The sequence below is a fragment of the Hevea brasiliensis genome, chromosome 3 (genome assembly GCF_030052815.1).
Source record: "Hevea brasiliensis isolate MT/VB/25A 57/8 chromosome 3, ASM3005281v1, whole genome shotgun sequence".
Classification (NCBI taxonomy): Eukaryota; Viridiplantae; Streptophyta; class Magnoliopsida; order Malpighiales; family Euphorbiaceae; genus Hevea; species Hevea brasiliensis.
This window is the reverse complement of record NC_079495.1, coordinates 46,851,256-46,858,687: the sequence shown is the minus strand read 5'-3', so window position 1 is coordinate 46,858,687 and position 7,432 is coordinate 46,851,256.

Here is a 7,432-nt window from a genome sequence, read left to right as displayed (position 1 = left end):
CCAGTGTAAATAATCGAGGAACCACTATCTCCTTGTCTTTTCCCTTTTTCGTGTTATAATACTTCACTTTCTCTTTAGTTTGTCTTACTAGATCTAGCTCTACAATCTTATCCTTATCTCAATTTACTATCAGAAATACGTAGCTTTATGCAATAGTCCCAAGTTGGTACTGTAATTTGCAGCTTACAGCACAAACATCAAGAACATTGCATAGTTATCATGGTATATCCCAATAGATCAAATTTTTCCTATACTTATCCTCAATCAGTTTTGCACTCATCCTCTTTCATCTCATATACAATCTCTTTTTATTTTCATCCATTATCTTTAATACGATCCTTTTCGGTTGATAATCTACCATCACCTTATGGCCTAAAGGGTTGGTGACAAGTATGTAATCTTTTAACCCATGTATCAGTATCCTCTTTCAACAGGAGGTACAATGCATATATAGGGGTGAATATAATTAGGATCTATCAATACATATATAAAGGTATTATAAATAGAAAATGTACCTTTGATAACGTCTATCGGATTTGGCTCCTCCTGAGCTATAGCGTACACGCGGGGTGCAACTCTAGCCTTAGGCCATTTTATAGTCTTATAAGCCCTCTGTGATGTACTAGTTGTCTCAGGCCTCATAGGCCTTCTACCCCTCTGCACTGTCGGGGCAGACCACTCAGTCGATGGTAGAGCAGTGGGGGCACTTCTCTGTGGACAATCTCATGAGAAATGATCCGTAAATCCACATCTGAAACATCCCCCAGTCAACAATCGATACTCCCCTTTGTGTTTCCTACCATAGTGGGTACATTCTGGCACTGGAATTGATTCCCTTGTTATTGTACCCGGGGAACTAGCTGCAGATACTCCGCACTGGCCCTGTCCAGGACCTCTCCAATGTTGTCTGTCTCTCCTGGACTGCTCATAATCTTTGACTCTCTCCACATCAAGAGCTGATGTTACTAACAAAGAGAAGTCTGTAAAGCGATGAGAAATAACTATCAGTCTGATGTTGTCATTTAATCTGTCCTTAAATCTCCTTCATTTATCGAACTATGTGGACATTATCTCCAATGCATATCCACTAAGTCTCATGAATTCCCACTCATATTTGGAGACTGTAAGCTGCTTCTGTCTCAATGCCAGGAATTCTCTCCTTCTGGCCTCTAAGTACACATGGCTGACATATTTCTTTCTGAATTCGTCCAGAAAGAAATCCCAGGTGATCTGTGCAGGCTGTAGTACCCTCTATACTGTCACCCACCATTGATATGCATCCTCCTAAAGTAATGATAGAGCACACTCTAACTGTTGTTCTGAGGTGCAGTGGAGCTGCTGTAAAACCCTCTCTGTCCTCTCCAGCCAATACTTTGTGGTAGTTGGATCATCCTCCTTCTTACCCTTGAAGGCAACTGCCCCATATTTTCACAGTCTCTCTAATGGGGACCTATGTACGGGTTGTAGCTGTAGTGGTTCTGGTAGCTATATAGGTGGCGGTGGCTGTGGTTGAGGTGGGGGCTGCGGCTGAAGCTGTGAAGGTGGAGGTGGCTATGGCTGAGGTATGGCTTCGGTGACCTGACGGAATAGCTGTGTCATCTATTCCAGGAAGGCCTACTGTCCTCTATTCGCAGCACCCATAGATAACTCGGCTCTGATACTTTGCTCCCTACTAGGAGTAGATGCAGGTGTGTGACTCTCTACCTCCTCTTCGATCGATCTAGGAGACTCGTGCTCTAAAGGATTAGATGCCATCGATCCTATAAAATAGAAAAAGAGCATATCTGTATTAGTGTCACCTCGGCTCTATTTAAAAACCATGCATGCGATGCAAACTATTTCTTTCTATCTATCTAGGTCTAGAATCGCCTAAACCTCTGCTCTGATATCACTAAATGTGATACCCCTTACCCGTCTACAGTGTAGCTGAGTAAATCGTGCCACATTCAGTGCCGGAGCATCCTATCTTATCTTGTCTTATTCATTGTTAATTTATACTTCATAGAAAATCTGTAATGATATTTTTTTTCACAAATTATTTATGTGGAAATCTAGGCAGAGCCTTCTCTGTTTTATTAGCATCTGGCGGGTTCTAATATTTACTTGTTAAAAATATTTTCATATGTATCTCATATTTCCATATACATCATGTCATTCATAATTTTTTCTGTAATTTCAAGAAAATAATACAACTCATTCATATGGAAATTTATATACAAAAGCTTACAAGCTTTATTTATAATCAAAATATGATAACAAATTTATTTATAATGTTCAAAATTAATATATATTTCATTGTACATGAAACAAAATGCAAAACCTAAATACATGCGCCCTACCAAAATAAACCACTACTGAGGTGACTAATAGACTCTGGCAAATCTGATCAGCCTCTGTGGAAGCACTAAGGATGCAGCTACTGCTGCTGCAGCTGCTGCTGGTCTCCATTACCTACGCGATGGAAAAACCAATGTGCTAAGCGAATTGCTTAGTGGTGCATAACTTTAAAGAAAAATAACTAGATAATTAAAAATAATAATTCTAGGTGAAATTTCATAACTCTAGGTCAACTATATTTTTATTGCACTTTGGAAACAAATTAATTATTAGTATATTATCTATTCATTTGTTTCATTCTCAGTCTTTTAAAATCATATCAATGCCTAAGTAACCTATAACAGACTATAAGGCTGGATACACGAGAGTATATTAGTTAGACAGTCGTATATCTATCCAATATACATCTATCATGTCAGGCACAAGGCCAGCGGGCAGGCTTTTAAAGCCAGAAATAAAATTAGGCACAATGGCTAACGGGCAGGCATAAAGTCTGTACATCAATCATATTAGCTATATTTTATCGATCAATGATTATCCATATAGGCAGTACTACTATCTGTAGTCCCTAATTGATATACCAATCGATCTAAGCTATATACATAAGCCTAGGTTTACTTTGGGCAATTAAGCATTATTAATTTCTTATTAGAAATTTTATGTCACTTTATAATGGGAAAGCGGATCCCACATACCTATTTCATGTAATTTAGTGCTTAGTAATATATTAGGGTTGAAACCCTACCATAAGATAAGTTGTCTTATGAACCTTTCTTTAGGTTTAGTTTTAATGTCTTAAATTTACCTATCAATTTGATCACTTTGTGGCCATTGTTTGGCCATACTTCCTTCATGGAAGTTGTTTCTCTATGTTTTGTCTTATTTTCCCTTTTTGAATCATGTCATTTAGATTCCTGGAATTCAAGTTATGGTCAAATAACCATAAGTGGTTCATTACCTAATTCTGGAATCTTAGATAGGCAGATTTTTGAAGTTACACTTTACTAATTTAATTAGACATGTTGTAGTCACTTTTAGGCTATGTGTTCTTCATAGAGTTTGTTGCCCTATGTCTTATGGTCACTCAGAATTTTGGATTGCAATTTTTCAAGTTTTTTGGAATTACTTATAGCCAAATCACTGGCCTAGACTTAAGTACCCTGTGCCAATAGGATCCCAGTTTAGGTCAGTAACTGTGACTCAACTTTTGGGGTTCTTACATTTAAAATTTGAGGATAGTGTCTGAAAAATGGTTGGAGTTCTATTTCTCAGGTTTCTGGAAAAATATGGCTCATCCCAATTGGAGTTTTCTATTGAGAGATATGACTAAAAGACTATTCTAGAGTCAAATGGTCACTTAGGCAATTTCCAGAATCTGCATACTAAATTGATCTATCCAATTGACCTAGTTCCCTTGATTTATGGGTTTTGGCCAAAATACCAATATTGTAGATTGATGTCTTGTAGACATTTTGCCACTGGTTTCATTGCATTGGATCTCTGTAGACCAAGTTATGGCCTCTTTGCGAAAATTGGCCAAGTAAGCCTATTTCTAGCATTTTCTGAACAATGTGGTTCTAGGCAGTTTTGTTACCTAACTTGGGCCAACAATTTGAATTAGTTTAAGGCATTTCTGGGCTCTATGGTCCTCATGAAAGTTGTAGTCCTATATCTAAACTTTCCAATGGTATAAAATTCAGGTCATTTGGACTTGTCTAGAGTGAGTTATGAACAAATGAATGTACAATGTTCATATGATCAATTTTTTGGGTTCCTTATATGGTCATTCGGATTGGGATAATAATTTGGTCAATTTCTAGCAGAATTTAGGCATAGTCTCTTCATGAAAAATGAAGTATTTTAGGTTTAGTTTCATTTTCAATTGGCCTCATATCAATTGGAGCCACACAATTTTGGTTATGGCTCAAAACATATACTAGATTCAACAATTCTCAGCCTGCAAAGAAATTACACTCCCAAATTGCATTCCTCTAACACCCAAACTACAAATTGGCATTCATGGCACTTCTAAACATCATCAATTCATTTCAACAAAATCAAATTCTAGCAATTACACAAAGTCTCCAATATTTAGTTCAAAACCCTAATTCAAATGGTCAAGGTCAACAATACACATTCAATTAATTTTCTCCTACATGAAACTTCATCCCTCAACATATAACTTATTCATCAACATCACAAATCACCTTTTACATGCATGAAATTATCAATATCCCATGCTTCTCAAGGCTACCGAAATGAGGCAATTACACAAGTCTCTAATAATTTGTTCAAGCCCTAATTCAAATTGTCAACCTCAAATATACACATGCAATTAAATTCTAGTACATGTAACTACCTTAATCAACATCACTAATCACCATTTACATGTATGAATTAATTAAACTCTCATGGTTCCCATGGCTGCCGAATTCTAGGGTTCACCATTTCTCATTATTTTCATCAATTTTCTTAGCATATCAACTCAATTCAAGATGTAACTAAGAAAAGAAGAGAAATTATGCACTAACCTTTAATCAAGAAATTCCCAAGCTTGTAAAACTTCAAAATTTCTCCTTCCTTTTGCTACCTATAGACTTCCCAAGGTGTGAGGGCTAACTTTTGTGAAGTGGATTTATAATTTTATGAGGGGATTTTAAGCTTGCATGAAGAACATTCATGGAGGAAAAGGAAGAACCACTTTCAGCCATGGGGAAGGAAAATGAAGAAGATGAAAGTGAGTGGATGAAATTTGTCCTCTTATGCCTTATATAGCCGACTTAAGATTTAATTATTAATTATAATAATTAAAGTTTTAATAATCCTTATAATACCCCTCAATTTTCCTTTAATTACATTACATTTATAGTTTCATGTTTTAATGGATTTTTCAAAATTATAATGTCACTTATTTTAATGGACATTTAGGTTCAAAGTCAACTCTAGGTGCCAATTGACTAAAATGCCCCTCTTCAGATTATAGTCGAACTTCTTTAGTAATACCGACTAAATCCCTGATCCGACGGTTCCTTTAATTTTCATTTTCATCTGTACTGATTAACTAATTTTTTTTTGACATTTTTAATTTCATTTGTACCTCAGTAAATATTTAATTATATCCCGAAAATTATTTCCCAGGGTTCCTCGCAGGTCTAAGATCGTCAACTACCTATGCAGTGACTTCTCGGTGCGATCACCCATCGCTGTGGTTCTGGCTTCTTTAAACTAGTTACATTTCATTTCTTTTATCTTTTATTAATTTTTCTTAGTCTTTATTCCATCAATTTATGTCTCCTTACCCTAGTTTAAGTGTAGTTCCAGATATTTTAGCTATCCAAATAGACGTTAGTCATCGGAACAGTATAACATATGGACTACCTACAGTGAGGGCGTTACAATGTTGTAAACTGAGTACCACCTGTGGTCTTTGACTCCTTTTGCACTTGATCAAGTATTTCTACTATCATCTCTACCCTCATTCGTGATGCTTTTTCAACTATACATTGCTGAATTTCCTCTTGTGTCATCACAAGTTGAGAAGATGACCCAAGATAAGCAGATGTGCATGATTGGGAGGTAGATGATCCACTTGTTTGAGATTTTGCAGAAGACCCAAAACCATGCACCCTTCCTTTACTTCCAGATACTTCTATCCACTTATCCATGTCAAATATTGATAAAGATTTAGAATTAGAACCATATTTCTCCATAATTGTACTTGCATAATCTTCCTAAATAAATGTAATACAGTAATATCTTATTAAATGAATAGCCAACACACGTAATCTTGCATTACAATCTAATACAACTTAATAACAATGAAATTAAATTGAAAAATATTGTGGTAAAATTAATATTTTCAAAGAAATTTACATTGACCCATCATGATTTGCCATCAATGAATAAACCATTAGTATCCTTTTTGGTGTGAGTTAATGGAAACACTTCAATCTTATTTGGTGGCCTATCTAACTTCTTTGTCTACAAAATAAAAATTATCATATTGTGTAATCAATAAAATACATACTAAACAATTTTACAACAAAAAAATGCATAACTATAAATAAAAAAATAACTTAAATTAAAAAATTATACCAATCGATCCTCATGAATCTCAATTTTGATTAAACCACCAACATGTTTTATAATTGACCCATCTTTTACTGTCATTCTATTAATCTTAGTAGATATCACTTTTCTTGTGGTTCATTAATATTTCTTTCCTGGCTCTGTTAAGAATATCATGAAATCTATCCTTCCTAAGCTTATCCTAAGCAAGACGCATATTCTGCTCTTCAGTTTCATCCCACATGTAATGACCTTAAAAATTTTATTATTAGATGTTATAAATAAATATAACAATTTATATTTCAATCATCCAATAGATAATTCATGCCAAACAAAATGAATACCCTAAATAACAAGTATTTTCCATTAAAATTCGGCAGCATTTCAACTGTTTTTCAAACATCTAAAAAGACACAACCTGTTGAAAAGCCATTTCTATAATAATCATCCATAGTGTTAAGATATGTGCCATAAATAGCTAGGATATGTGTATCTATAGTGATTGTGTGAATATATTTAGTGCTAGAATCATGGCTATAATTACGTATTTAATTATGATTGTATTTCCTATTTAGTTGTTTTGTACAGAATATAAATTGACACCATTGGCTTGAGGGAATAATCAAGCTCTTTAATCATTCTCAATATTCTTCTTGTGTTCTATTTTCTCACATGGTATCAGAGCCCTCGATGGGTCTGATTTGAAATCTAAAACAAAGTCCTTATAGGGAGGAACTTTTCCTCTTTTTTTGGTCACTTTCTGGGAGTCCGTGGCTGTCACAGCCTAGCCTAGTGGATTACCTAGCCCAGGATCGGCCTCTCCACTGACCGCCAGTGAAAGACTTCGGTACAAGCAACTTCACGCGCTTCTTCCCGTCGACTCGTCGGCCTCAGGCGACCTCAACCACGCTGGTCCCGTCACCTGTTTCTCACTTTTTTGTCACTACCTCTTTACACAGTAGGCTTTTCTGACGTATTTTTGAGCAACATTTCAGTGTGCTTCTCTTGCAAACATGTCTGAGATTGA